Here is a 15,737-nt window from a genome sequence, read left to right as displayed (position 1 = left end):
TGCTGAAAATTGACTCATAGTGTATTCCCTCAGTGACACCATTTCAAAACTTTCTCCTGGATATCCTTCAACCATTCTTTACGTTATTATGGTTTGAGTCAAAAGTTGTTTTTGTCATTCTCTTGTGTCATCTCATGAATAGCATCATTTTTTTTTTCTTTTCACCAACCCACAGGAATGTTCCAGCACAAAATGGCTGGTCATTTTTCTTTGTGCTGTGGTAAACATGTCACACCCAGTAATGGAGAACCAGCAGAAGACAAGCAAGACAAGGACCAAGAAGAAAAAGTCCAAATTAAGCATAATATTGTACTAACTGGCATCTGTCTCATAGTGGGATATATGAGGCTCGGGCACACTTGTATCGCCCACAGAGGTGCTTAGGCTTTTCCTGAATGTTTGAGCTATTACTAGACTTTTTTCACTGTTTGGGGCTTCATATTATGGAAAGCTCCACCCAGTAGTCAAGGACAAGCTATGCATACATCTTGGAAGCATTTTGTGGATTTACTGTCTTCATCTGACTTTTGTCCTCTTTACTGATTGAGCCAATAGGATAGACAGGCCATAAAGACAATCACGTTTATGAAATTTGTTATCACACCTCTTTGGACAAATTGTGAGTCGCTTATGAGGAAGGGAAATGGATCGTGACTGCCTGCATATGTGAGTATATTACTTTTCCCTTCAGACTCATAAAATCTTACTCTAATCAGGGAGACTTCATAGGCTATTTTAAAGCCCTGCCAACCTAATATTTCAAATTTAGCTGACGACTAGTCTATTTGTGGAAAATAGTCATTTGTATTTCTGATAATACTAGATTTTTTAACTTGGGGCCTTCATCTCCCTGAAAGTTACATTCATTTATTTCATATTGATTTTACAAATTTTATGAAAAATAACTGGTAACTCCAGGTTCATCACCCACTAACAGTTCATAAACCTGGACTGATAGTTTAATTCTGTTCCCTTCTATTCAGTTATGAACCTTCTACACATTAGAAACTGTGGGGACATAGAAATAGGGTCTTCCACAATTAGCATATATATCCTAGTGAGAGCATAAGACATATAAAGAACAGCATAAGCGAAAATGACATTCCATCAGAAAAGTATAAACAAGTGCTGTAAATTTCAAAAGTGAGGGAGATCACATTTGCACTGGGGGTCAGGAGAAGTTTCTTAAAGAAGGTCACTATCAAGATAGACTTTGCAACACTGGATTTTGGCAAACACAAGGGCATGTACAGTAGAGGATGCCATACTGTAGAAAACAGCCAAGCTAAGGTCTGAGGACAGGCAAACAAGAGAGGTCTTCTGTGGGAATGTCCTCCCCAAGGGGTGCAACAGGTGAACTCCACTTTTCCCACATATGCAGAAGAGAAGCCTGGTGAGATGCAGGGAGGCGCTGTGACCAAGTTCTACTTCAGGATCATTTTCCGAACTCATCAAGCCACTTTCACCATGGGTTGTAGATAGATAGGAAAATAAAAGTAGATAAAGTTTGAAAACTACTGTGTAAACGGAAAGTGTAGGATTTTTGTTTTTTTAAACAATGGACTTTTATCCTGTGGAGCGTCCTTCCTGAACCCTGATTCTTGTGAGGGCCCATGTCTCAGATGTGAGCAGCACGTTGTATTTCACTCACTACACTCATTCTTTCTATAGGAACCATAGCATTTACTCACTGCATGAGTGTGAAGTAGGAAAGCTGAGTGAAGGATATCTTCATGTACGCGAAGATCTTGATGTCCATCTTAATTATATTGATGAATGGCTATTTTGTTTTTAAAGGTAAGACCAAAAGCTGGGCATATGTAATTAAACAAACAAAAAACACCTATGAAGTAGTTAAACGAATACAAACTACTGTATTACATGAATATTAACCTACAATATAGTTCTCAGAGACTAAGCTAGACTGTTGAGGAGGCTCCAAGTTACGTTATGCAGTTTCACATGTAGCCACTATGAAATGTTCCAGCCCTGAGAAAAGTAAATTTATCTAGCTTTTCAGTTCCCGATAGCTTTTCATCATAATTGTCTCATTTAATCATCAAAGCCAACCTGTGTTACCTGATGGCCATTTTAGGAAATCCAAATATTGTTTATTCACAAAAGACATCTTAATAGTTTTGTTTTTCTTTTTTTAATTTTGACTACAGGGTCTGAATTTGGGATAGGCAAAATCAAAAATATTGTTAAGAAGACCAAATATAAGTCATAAATACTTAAGAATAGGAAATATTCACAGGCAACATTGTCAAAATACACAGCAACAAACAACAATGGTTGTTAGAAACAATATTTTTAGAAATAATTTTTTTAAAGTAAGGAATCTTTGACAACATGATTTGAGAGAATGTCAAAAAGCACTAACAGTTGTGTGGGATCAAAAGGAATTTTTACTATTTCAGGCATAAAATAACTTAGTCATTTTACAGAAAAGAAAAAAAAGACTCAAGTTCTGATTGTAATCCTTTATCCTTTTGTTCATTCATATAAAAATTTGCAGTAAAAGATTTAACAATGCACTTTTATATGTTTGTATTTAGCTATATCCAGGTATATAAATATGTGAATAATTGATACATATAAATCTTTAAAATATTAACTTATTAATATACCAAATAAAATAATGTATATATTTTTCCTATGTATATAAGTATGTATTTTTCAAAATGGTAATTATATGTATGCCATAATAAAGTTACCATTTTGAAAAACTATAATAATTTTCTTAATAAGCAAACATAAATATATATTTTAAAGCAACCTAGGAATAAATAAGGTGAGTTTTGTTCCCATTTTATGGATCAGGAAGTGAGAATTGGGAAGATGAAGTGATTTCCCAAGGTTACCCAGGGAAGACACTCATGAAACCTCTCATTTGACAAATGCTGACTCTGGCCCAGGCATAGTGCTAAGCTTTAGCTAATCAAAGATCAATAGGTACATCCCTGTCCTTGAGGAGCCACATCCCATCTTGAGTGCAAGTCTTCAAAATCTTAGATATGTAGGAAAATTTTTAAAATGCTCTAACAGACTATGGAAAATGTACTCTAATATCAAGTCAGGAAACTTAGATTCCAATTTAACTCTAGCAGCACAGAGCCACTTGAGAAAAGTACTGAAATATACCAGCTTGCAATTTTCAGAGCCATTAAACGAGTGGCTCTCAGGTGAAATTCCTAAGGACCTGCCAGTACCAAAAATTCAATGAACATTAAGAATTGCTACTTACAGGTCTAAAGTCAACATTCACATCATTGTGTGATGAACATACCTTTTCTTATGAGCTTGCTATTTTTGTAAAGTACCTACTTTTTAAAAACCTGGTAATAGCATTTGTTTTATTTACTACTAACGTACTTGTAAGCCATGCATATTAGCGCCATCCAAAGAAGCTCCAATACCTCAAAGTAAGTCAAAACCTTCACAAAATTATTTTTCAACAAGCATATATTTGAATGCTTAGGAAAAAAAATGAAAAAGAAGCATTCTTGCCTTTAAAGAGATCAGCCTCGGTATAAAAGCAGAAAACCAAAACCAAAGAATTATCCAAAATGTACAAAGCATGGAGCCTGATGCGGGGCTTGATCTCACAGCCCTGAGATCATGACCTGAGCCAAAATCAAGGTTGGAGGCTCAACTGACTGAGCCACTCAGGCACCCCTCAACATACTTTTTAAAGGATATGACCGCGCTCATATAGGTAGCACTGCATTGGACATAGCACACTATAGCAGAGAGTGAACTTTATTATTTTATTCACGTAGGTATATATGTGTGTATTTTATTATGTTTGTGTGTCAGACCCCTGATACAGAGCTCACAAGGCTAAAATCTAGGTGTAGGCAAAGCTGCATTCCTTTTTAGACTCTAGGAATGAATCCATTTCCTGGCTCATATAGGTTATTGCCAGAATTCTGTTCCTTGCAGTTGTAAGTCTGAGGTCCCCATTTTATGCCATTGTCTTCTGAGAGTTGTTCCCAGCTTCTAAGGGCTGCCTACACTTCTTGGCTCATGGTCCACTTCCATGTTCAAAGCCAACAAGGACAAGGAGAACCTCTCTGTAAATTTCAGCCTCTCCTGCCCCTCTTCCAAATGATACAAGGTGATCTCTTCAGGTCTGACTGGCACCCTTAATTCCATCTGTAACCTTAATTTCCTTTTGCCACCTATGCAGCATATTCACAGGCATGACACTGGGTTTAGACTGAGGGGGACAAAATCTTTCTTCCACACTGTTAATGCCTCAGCATATCTTCCTTTGTCACCTAGCAAAAGTTTAAGGGAAGATATTTTCTCTGATGGGAAGCTATAAATATGCTTGTAGTAAAGTGAATATAATTGACTTTTTCAAAACAGATCATACCAGTTTATTTATTTCAGGATGACAGTTTCTTTTCTTTTTTTTTTTTACATTATATAACTTTATTTATTTTTATATTTTTAATATGAAATTTATTGTCAAATTGGTTTCTATATAACACCCAGTGCTCATCCCAACAGGTGCCCTCCTCAATACCCATCACCCAACCTCCCGGCCCTCCCACCCCCCATCAACCCTCAGTTTGTTCTCAGTTTTGTTTTGTTTTTTTTTTTTCAATATATGAAATTTATTGTCAAATTGGTTTCCATACAACACCCAGTGCTCATCAGGATGACAGTTTCTTAATGGATTAAAGAGAAAGTGAGAGAAAGTGAGAGAAAAGATGTCTTGGATAAAGTGCTCTAAACTGTGAGGAGAGTCATCACCTTTGCCCACAGGAAAATCTTCCATTTGGATGCAATGCTTATATTCTTGGGTTCTTTTCAAATGTTCAAACGGTAAAATGTCCTTTTGTTTTTCTTCTTTGGACTCTACCAGTGTCTGTTTCTGTATCCATGCCCATTGTGACTGTCCTTTATTTGCTGACCAATGTGGCTTACAATGTCATCTTACATATGCCTTCTTTCCCGAAGCTGTTGCTATGGTAAGTTTGAAATGATCCACTGCTCCTTGCCTCCATTGAGAATTTTTTCATAAGAGGAAAATATGGGCAATTTGCACCTCTCTGTGCTAGATTGGTTGTTGGAAAAAAATGAGGAAAATAATAACATGGGAGCACTGTGAGAGTTAAATGAGCTAATACATGCATGTCTTACCACAAAGTGTGGCACAGGAATAAAGGTTCACTTTCTTCTATTGTTGTTGTTGTTGCACTAACTCCAGATCAGGATGAGACACACATTAATGTCACAATTATCCACTAAGGACCACATTATGCATACCAGGCAGCATCAGGAGGGGTGGTTCTGTTTCCCTGTGGAGACTTAGAATGGACCCACAAAAACAGGCATAGGATTTCCTCATCAAATCTGCTTACAGCCAAGGTAGTCACCAGAGTTGAAATGGGACTTTTCCAGCCATGTTTACATTACTGTATTGGTGACCTGCGTGGTTTTCAAAGGGCCTGAGTTAAATTATCTACTTTCCTGCCCAAAGACTAAGACTGCATTTATAACAAATTCATATGAGGCGATTGGTTGATAAAACTTGTGTGAGGAATTGATTGTGTCCACAATATCCTAATATACAGTCTTGTTTAGCTATTTTTCTTTTCTAACCTTTTATTTCCACCTTTGGAAAAACTCCAGATTATATACCCCTAGATCTGATTCCCAAACTGCCACATTTTTATAGATATTCTAATTTCCTCTGAAATCAAGAAAAAAAGAAGGAGGAAAAATATTGGGAGGCTTCACATGAGAGTAGTGTTGGCCTAGTATGAACTTTTAATTCAGTGTTAGGTAGTTGAGGGGAACTCAACATAGAGACATATTTGCAAATATGTGTGATATAGGTATTACTTATCTTTTACATGTTAATTGACTGACTTACAGTTCATTGATACTTCTCGACGCAAACCATAGGGATCATCAGTCTCTTAATTAGTATTGAGTCCATTTCATTCCAAATTTCTGTATCCTGAGGTTAGTGCTAAAAAATAAACTAGATTCCCAATATTGAGTTTTCTTTTCACTAATAACTTTCTTTTCTTATTCCCTCTCTGCCCCCAGACATTTGGTAATAAGGTCAAAAGCCATGTTCAGGGACTAATTCCTATTACAGTGGCCATGGCTTGTGTCAGTGAACTGAACTCAATCAGTCATTACAGCATCCAGGTAAGAAAATCAAATGTGCTGTAGGTTATTTGTGTTTTCAAAGCTCAGCTAAGGGAAATCAATCACTGCTTATGTTTAATGTCACTAATGAACAACAGCCAAGCATTTTGATCACCTCTTGGTCTTGCTTTTACCATCGACCTATTTCAGGGATTTCAAATGCTAAACTAGAGATTCTGTTTGGTCATGTTTGTCTTTTTCACCAGTCAGTGCATAAATGCGGCCCATTTTAAATAGACTCTAAAAAAGAGTCAATCTTTTCCGGGATGTGGGAAAGCAGGGTTTGCATGAAAACTGTTTAGTAACATCACATACTGCAAATAGTTGTTTGTCAGGGATAATTGCAAAGCAAAGTACAAATGTGGAAATGTGCTGAGTGCATGAATCCAAAGGGAGAAGAGCCAACTGATGAACACAGCAAAACAGGCTGTGAAAAATCAATGCTAATACACACCCGCTCACCTAGTGTACTTAAAATCAGATCCCTTGGTTGGCCACCTTAGCCCTACAGCTGGCTAGCGTCATGATGGGCCATCAGAAAACTGCTCAACAAAGTAATTGTGAAGAGAGGAGAGATTACAGTATAGGTGTGCTGGAAGGAGATTTGGGGAAAATGTTTCTAGTTTGGGACGGGGTGTAGTAAAGACGGAGCAGTTCCCACCACCCTCTGGGTCTCAGCTATTTTTATTGAAATGATAATAACAAATCAGTTTCGCTAATCTTGTTTCATTTGTTTTAACAAACCTGCGAAATTGTTGCTAATGATAGTATCATTATGAGTTGAGTAATCCAGCTCATTCAATGTGGCCTAACGGATTTATCCAAGGTCATATCAGTAAACAGCAGAGCTTGGGACTCACATCTTCTGACTCCAGTCCCTACGGCTTTTCCACCTCACCATGCCTCCCGTTGCTATTAATGGCTGAGTTCTGCTTCCATCCAGGGAAAGACAGGATTTGGCTCCCATTTTCATTTTCCCTCGGTTGTGTTATTTAGTGGTTGCACAAAACCTCAGTGGCAGCACTTAGTCCTATCTGCTCTTTTCTCATCCTTTTCCTTACTCGTAAGAAGCAACTAAACAAAATGAGAAGTACAAGGGGATTTCCAGTTCTACTATCTGGTTCCTGTGTGGCCTTTGATTTTTCTGGAGTAATCAGAAAAAAAAAAAAAAAGTACCTCATTATGTGTGCCATCTGAATTTCTTTCTTTTTCTTGCCCTAAATATTTACAATAGAAATGCCAATTGCTATGTTTGCAGAGCATCTAACTGATGGCAGCCAAAGCCTCTCATTCTTCACACCCAGTTTTCAGGCTCCTTTATGTGGGCCCAAAGGAAGGGCACCTTCCCTTTGGTTTAAGCATGATCCCTGTGGAATGATTCACACCGGTCCCTGCTCTTCTCTCCAAAGTAAGTGAATCCAATGTACATCTTACAGAAACTGTTATTGTCAAGAATTCCTCACTTGTCCCACTCATTTTCTATATACATTTACTGGAGAATATTCAGCTCTCCGCCCAGCTATAAAATAAGGAATGCAAGGGCCTATGTCTTGCCGAGTCCCGAGGGAGAACAGCATCTTAAAGCGTCTTATTCTATGAGGGAACTAAGACCCTGGGCCAAAGACTGAGCAGGGGTAAACAAGATGTAGATTCTAAAGATAGGAAGGCTCCCAGGAAGAGTAAGTAATGCTTTCGCTGAGTTGTCATGAATTGGAAATTTCCCTGTAGTCAGGGAAACAGGAAAAAAAGGGATAGTCAAAAAAGAGAGATTATATTGGAGAAGATATTGAACATAAAACGGATAATTTGTACTTAGTTGTTCAGTGTTTCCTATGTGCTAGATACTAGATGTCATCGCCAGATGGGTAAGTGATTGACCTGGGACAAGACATACAGCAGCCAGATGATCTTTTAGCACATCATTTCATTCTCCTATTCGATAACCTCCAAAGGGAGGTTCTCCTTACAAACAAAGTAAAAATCCAAATTCCTTAGCATGACCCACAGTGCCCAATATGATCAGCCTTGAGAATTTCTTCAAGCTCATCTCCTGCCATATCGACTACACTCCAGTCCCTCTGGCTTTCTTTCTATTTTACAGGACAAACCTTTGCTTCTCCTGGGCATTTGCATTTATTGTTTCCTGGCCCCCTTATCCCTCAGCTTTCAGGTCTTAGTTCAAAGGCTTTGAGAAGTCTTTCATTAGCACTCGAAGATAGAAGCCATCTATCCCCAACCCACCACATGACTATCTTTGTCCAATCTCCCTATCTTACATATAACCTCATAGTACTGATTAAACCGAAAATGACTATTTGCTTTGTATTATCTGCTTTCTCCAACAATACTGTAAGCTCTGTGGAAACAAAGATCTTAATCTGTCTCTTAGACACTGCTCTGTTCTCAGTATCTAGAGAACTTGGCAATCATCTGTTGGATAAAGGAATGAATCACTGTCATGAGGATGAGTAAGCTGATGAGTGTTCATAATCAGGAGAAATGAGATTATTTTAAAGAGATTTTCTGGGTAGGGTTTTCTAGAGTAGAAAACTTAAAGGCTGAGTTGATAAGACATAAATAATAATCCATGAGGAACTGTGTTATAAAAGGTTCTTAAGAAAGGATCTTAATATAGCAAGCATTACTATATTCATTGTGAATATATTCATTGTGAAATCCTGGAAATATAAACCAATGAACTCAAATATCATCCATATAACACTAGAAATACATTCATTACGTTGGTAGAGCATGGTAGCCATGATGAATCTTCTGGTGGAAGACATCTTTCAACTCTCATCATTCCTTCTGCTACTGGTTCTATGCCAGGCTCTCCATTATAGTATTAATGAATGTAAGGAAAACACAGTCTGAAAGACCAAGGCCAATCAGAATGAGCAACATATACACTATCTGGAAATGTCTTACTACATTTCTTGATAATTTTTTAACTAGTATAATGCATTATTTATATAGTTTCTTTTTACATTTTTTATTATTTATTTTTTTAACGTTTATTTGCTTTTGAGAAGCAAAGAGAGGCCATCAACAGGGTAGGGGCAGAGAGAGACGGACACAGAATCTGAAGTAGGCTCCAGGCTCTGAGCTGTCAGCACAGAACCCTATGCAGGCCTCGAACCCACAAACCATGAGATCATGACCTGAGCCGAGGTCAGATGCTTAACCGACTGAGTCACCCAGGCGCCCTATTTCTTGTTAAAATTTTTAAATAAAATAACCTATGAGAAGCATAGACAACTTTTGAAGACACCGTTCTTTTTTTTTTTTTTTTTTTTAATTTTTTTTTTTTCAACGTTTATTTATTTTGGGGACAGAGAGAGAGACAGAGCATGAATGGGGGAGGGGCAGAGAGAGAGGGAGACACAGAATCGGAAACAGGCTCCAGGCTCTGAGCCATCAGCCCAGAGCCTGACGTGGGGCTCGAACTCACGGACCGTGAGATCGTGACCTGGCTGAAGTCGGACGCTTAACCGACTGTGCCACCCAGGCGCCCCTGAAGACACCGTTCTTTACTCAACATGGATATAGCTAGGAATTTATTCTAAAGATAAAATTTAACAGAAATGAAAGCATATGTGTGACAATGTCAACTATATCTTTATTTGCAAGAGCAAAAACAAACCAGAGAAAATATCGATCAACTTGGTGGGGAATTATCTGAATAATAAAAATAATAGCCATATAAATGATAGAAATACTTACATGACAAAATATTTAAGTGAAAATAACATAATATAAGATAGCATTAGTAGTATGATATGTTGGGTCAAACACAGATTTTTGAATATGACATCCATATTTATACATCCAAATTACATGTAGTTACTTATGACCCATATGACTTGGGTATCTCCATTAACCTTACTAAGCTACTGTTTTCTCATTTATAAACTAAGAAATACCAGGGCACCTGGGTGTCTCAGCGGGTTAAGTGTCTGACTTCAGCTCAGGTCATGATCTCATAGTTCATGGGTTCGAGCTCCATGTTGGGCTCTTTGCTGACAGCTCAGAACCTGAATCCTGCTTCAGAATCTGTGTCTCCCTCTCTCTCTCCCTTCCCCTGCTCATGCTCTGTCTCACTCTGTCTCTCAAAAATGAATAAATGTTAAAAAAAAAAAATTTTAATAAATAAATAAAGAAATACCAATAGAGCAATTCTATTTCACAGGGACAATTTTTTGTTAACTAAAATTCATTTATAAAAATTTTATTGAACTGCCTCATTAAAAATATTCATGTGAAAGCCATGGACTCTGAGAAATTGTGAAATATACATTACATTGTAGACTTAACTTTTATATCTCAACACCAAAATAATTAACAGAACCTGCGACTGTGTTATGGGGTGCTTTGCAAGCCTAACTATTCAAACTTCCTGGTGAATAATACATAAAAATTAAGAACTAAGACTAAGCAATATGAAATAAAGTACTAATAACATAGCAAAGTTATGGCTTTCATTTGTTTTCTTGAATTGTTTTCTCATTTACTGTCATAAGCCATTTTTTCTTCAGAAGAGCATATAACGAAGCCTCATTCAGGTATAATTAAGAGATGTTGACCTGTTAATAGAGATGAAAGAAGGAGATAATAAATCACAGAGAAGAGGAAAGAAAGCAAAAAGAGTGAAAGAACATTGCTAAAGAGCACAGATGCAATGGGTTGGAGCAATAAATCTGGGTATAATTTTCACAGATGGCTGTGATTCCCAACAGTGGTATAGGATATCTATGAACAGCATTTAATTTTACTTGGTAGTTTCATTTCAATTCAGCAATTCTAAATCTATAAAATTTACAAAAGTTGAGATAATATGGCGTGCTGTGTCTGGCTCATGATTTACACTGAAGGCTGTGACACAAAATACATTACCGCACTTACACTGTCCCTGCGTTTTAGGGGTAAGGCTGTGGCAATATCATATTTAACTACAAAAACTAGCTAGCTTATTGGTTTCTATAACATTAGCAGCACTTGACGAATATTATAAATACCAGCAGCCATTTTTATCACCTCTTTTGTAAGTTTATTGGGAGATTTATACTCTTACCTAAAGATGTTTTTGTTTATAATTGGTATTACGAATTTGAAATATTGCAGTAATATATCCCAAACTATTTCAATCCAGATAAGAGGTTAATATGCTTTTTAAATGTAAGGCACAGATGAAATGATTTTAGCTTCCCATTCTCTTCATGCTTTTCATGACCAAATGAAGTTTGGGCTAAAGATTTCAGTATTAGGGGGTTACCATAGGCAGTCAAGAGTCATGTATTCACGTGACTCAATTTTCCTGGGTTTAGGGTCATCTTAAATGTCCCATCAGTTCTGAATTTGTCACTGTGTTAGCAAAACTAAAATACCTCTTGACCCACTGTTTTTGTTTCTACCATGAGGTGAAGTAGAACAGGGGAGACAATATGGAAGCAGTTGTAGGCACTCTACATGGGGAAAATAGAGCTGGTGCAGCAGAGCAAGTGCTCAAGAGAATAAACTAACTGGTAGTTCCTAGTTTACGTACTCATTTATTTTTGTTTCCTTTTATCCTAGCTAAGACTCTTCTTTCCTGTAGTTTATTGCTTGTGTACCCTCTCTATGAGATACAGTCAACTCCTTAATTGGAATTGGAATTTATCTGGAATTCCTGCATATTTCTTAAGAGTATATTTATCAGCAAAAATGACCTTCAAATTTACAAAGACTATGGTAAGAAAACAAACTCAACTTTGTTTCCATTGCACTCTGTGACTTGCAATGCCAACCATGTAAATGGAATAAAAGCTTGTATGTGTAAAATGCAAGGACTTCCCTCTTTCACCCCACTCCAAAACACACTCACACCTACGTATCTGTGAGCATTTAGTGGTGTCTGGCACAAGCCAGTCACTTAACAAATATGACTCTCCCTTTCCTTTGTATAGAACTGTATACATCACCAAAAATTGGCTTAGCGAATTAATAGCTAAAGCAAAAAGCAGGGAGATAACTCAACTGTTAGAAATGTGAGCTTTGGTATCAAAACTGGTTTTGAATTCTGATTTCACTGTGTAGCAGTTCTCTGTCCTTAGGAAAACTACTCAAACTCTGATTCTCAGTTTCTTCAAACACAATACCACTAGGCCACAGGATGGTTGTTAAAAGTAGTAAGCTATTGCATACAAAGCGCTTAACACAGTACCTAGCACATAGTATGTTCTCAATTATAAAACCAAAACATTTTAAATTAAAAAAAATAGTGCATACTTACTAATCATTACAGAAATGGAAAACAGAATCCCAATGACACATTAGGATGGCCACTATATAAAAAAAAATAGAAAATAACAAGTTTTGGCAAATATGTGGAACCTAGTAGGGAAGGTTCTCAAAAAACTAAATGTTAGAATTGCCATATGATCCAGCAATCCCACCTGTGGGTATATATCTAAAAGAACTTAAAGCAGGATCCCCCAAAAATATTTATACACCCATCTTCATTGCAGCATTATTCACAATAGCCAAGAGGTGGAAGGAGCCAAATGTCCAGTGATAGATGAATAAAGAAAATGTAGTAAATATAAATAATCAAATACTATTCATCCTTTAGAAATTAGGAAATTCTATTACATGCCACAACATGGATGAACCTTGAGGACACCACGCTAAGTGAAATAAGCCAGTCACAAATATGAGATGTCTAGGATGCTCAAAATTATGGAAACAGAAAGTAGGAGGGTAGTTGCCAGGGACTGGGGTGGAAGGAGAGTAAAATGAGGAGTTATTCAATGGATATAGGGTGTCAGCTTTGGGAGAGAAGACCTCTAGAGATCTGTTACAATGTAAATATAGTAAAGGTACTATACACTTGAGAATGCTTAAGAATTTTACATCATGTATTTTTGCAATTAATTGTTTTAAAAAATAGGGTCCCTAAAAAAAAGAGCATGTCTGTAAGGATGTGCTTTCCAGTGCTCCTCCAGTGCCAGAATAGAAAATGGGAAGGAGAAAGGAGAAACATAGTTGAAGAAAGAAAAGAATGACTTTCAGTGCTATATATATGTTTGTGGGGTTCCTTCAGATTAGAGGGAGAGGAAAGGATATGTAACACTAGAAAAGGCTGATCGGAAGCAGCCTTTTCCCCTCAGTTTTGGGAATACTCAAAAGAGGACAGTGGAAATAACCCATCGTGAGTAAGCAAGTGTCTATCAGTGTATTTGTATAAATGCTTTGCCTCAGAATTGGAAATGAGAAGTGTTGTGAGGAAGGACACACAACTTTGAAAAGGAGGGAAGGAAGCAAGCATTGCAGAAAAAGCCTGTAGTGTGGTGTAAGGATGATGAGTGTGAATCTTCTTTCCACCACTTGCTTCTCCTCCCTGGGAATGACCTTATTCATTACTAGAAATGGGGATGATCATTTTTTCTAAGAAGTATTGTGAGAGTTAACTCAGGATATTGTGCCTGAAACATTCTTTTTTTTTCTTTTTCTTTTTTTTTTTTTTGGTATCCCATGAAACAATATACATTTTGCTTGTGTTTATTACAGGTAATCAAACTCTGGTTAACAACCAGAACAGGGAGGGGCACCTGGGTGGCTTATTAGGTTAAGCATCCTGTTTCATCTCAGGTCAGTTAAGCGTCGGACTTCCGCTCAGGTCATGATCTCACGGTTGGTAGGTTTGAGCCCTGTGTTTGGCTCTGTGCTGACAGCTTAGAGCCTTGAACCTGCTTCGGATTCTTTGTCTTCCTCTTCTCTCTGTCTCTCCCCCCACTCTCTGTCTGTCTGTCTCTCTGTCTCTCTCTCAAAAATAAATAAACATTAACAAACAGAACAGGGAAAAGCAATAAGTAATTCCACATGCCTATTCACAGGGCTAATCATTTATTATTTTTATATCTCCTATTAGTCTTGTTTATAGATGTCAATACTGATTTAGTAGGGGCGTGTGGGATAATTCTTATATTCAAACTGAAAATGTGACAGCTGGCTCCTGTGCATTGCAAGCTCTTATTAAAACAAGGATGCATGCCTAATTTTAAGACTATACACTAATGATCTTAGAAAGTTCATTAACAGAAAATTACTAAGTAGCATTACAATCATAAAGTAAACAAGTTAACGAAAGTAAAGCTCTACACTAAAGTAGTTATCGCTTATTTAGAAGCTCAGTTTCATGTCACAGTGCGCGGGGTATTTTTGCCAATGTTGCCTGAATATAAACAATAATAACATTGTTCCACTGGTTTCCACTTCACTGATCTATTCTTGATTTGTGTCAACTGTGAACCTTTCCACATAGGTACCTCTTTGAACTTGTTCTCAACATATCCTGTTTCTGTGCAAACAGTAGGAAGAGAAAAACTTGCATGTGTATGTGAGAAGAAAGAGAAAGATGAGGAAATAAAAGGCTATCAGGAAAAGTAGACATTTCTATGAAAATCTCCAGCACATTTTTTAAAAAACATTCTAAACAATCTTCCTGAAACATCCAACCTGAGTGTTAGCTGTTATGCAACAGATTCTTTAAGATGAGGAACTTGAGGGGCACCTGGGTGGCTCAGTCAGTTGTGCATCCGACTTCAGCTTAGGTCATGATCTCATGGTTCATGGGTTCAAGCCCCAGGTCAGGCTCTGTGCTGACAGCTCAGAGCCTGGAGCCTGCTTCGGATTATATGTCTCCCTCTCTCTTGGCCCTCCCCTGCTCGCGCTCTGTCTCTCTCTCTCTCTCTCAAAAGTAAATAAACTTTAAAAAAAAGATGAGTAACTTGAACATTTAAACAGAAACAAATGACATATGCTTTGTCACATTTCCTTCTCTAAGTAAACCGAGGCTATGTCATGGTCTTCAGTTAGGTTCCACATCCAAGGTATTCTGGTTTAGAGGAATGAGCGCTAGAATTAGAGTCTGAATTCTAGGCCTATCTTTGTCCAGTGATGTGACCATGGGCACTTTAACCTTAATTCACTGGCTTTACTCTTGAAAGTTGCCTAAAATTTCTACCATTAAAGATTAGGAAATACTGCATTTTACAAGAATTCATAAGTCTGAATTTATCCTCTAGAAATAAAAAAAAAAAAAGCCTGCTTTGGACTCTCATATGAAGACATCATATGAGATGATGCCTTGGCTTGTCCAAGTGGATCAGGAAGACAGAGAAAGCCCCACTGGGAGGTGCGGAAACAACAGATACAGTTGATTGAGGCTGAGTGTCTCTATGAAAGGAGAAATATGGTGGGTTATCCTGTGTCCTTATGCTCACCTCTTTTACTCCAGGCCATGGCTGACTGAGATCTGGAAGTGACATAGACTAAAGAGAGGTTGTTAAACGATGGCAGGAGAACAGTTGCTCAAAGGTGTCACCAGGAAGCAAGGAGAGAGACATTTCCCTGGTACTTTTCAGTGATGTTCAGGAGTGAGGATTATATCTGAGATTACATTAGAAAAAGAGAAGGTCGGGAGGAGCCGAGATGGTGGAACAGAATGGAATTGTATTTTTTGCATCTTGGATCCATGAAATACAGCCAGATCAACACTAAACCTTCCTGCTCACCTAGAAAACTGA

At 37.6% G+C, this 15,737-nt stretch overlaps 2 long non-coding RNA genes across 3 annotated transcripts in view; one reads left to right on the top strand and one right to left on the bottom strand.

Moving 5' to 3' along the window:
- Positions 1–835: 835 nt before the first annotated feature.
- Positions 836–11,970, top strand: LOC115506346. The gene is made up of 5 exons (XR_003966324.1): positions 836–1,797; positions 4,877–4,982; positions 6,070–6,174; positions 7,433–7,582; positions 11,746–11,970. It is a non-coding gene; the product is annotated as an uncharacterized LOC115506346 (long non-coding RNA).
- LOC115506348 overlaps positions 10,694–15,737 on the bottom strand; it is a 44,391-nt gene continuing 39,347 nt past the window's right edge. For both annotated transcript variants that reach the window (XR_003966325.1, XR_003966326.1), the window contains 2 exons: positions 12,443–12,494; positions 10,694–10,757 (listed from right to left, as the gene is read on the bottom strand). This is a non-coding gene — a long non-coding RNA (uncharacterized LOC115506348). The remainder of the gene's footprint in view (positions 10,758–12,442; positions 12,495–15,737) is intronic.

The sequence above is a fragment of the Lynx canadensis genome, chromosome F2 (genome assembly GCF_007474595.2).
Source record: "Lynx canadensis isolate LIC74 chromosome F2, mLynCan4.pri.v2, whole genome shotgun sequence".
NCBI classification, from domain to species: Eukaryota; Metazoa; Chordata; class Mammalia; order Carnivora; family Felidae; genus Lynx; species Lynx canadensis.
Note: the sequence above shows the minus strand (reverse complement) of the source record. Positions and strands in the feature narration are given on the sequence as shown.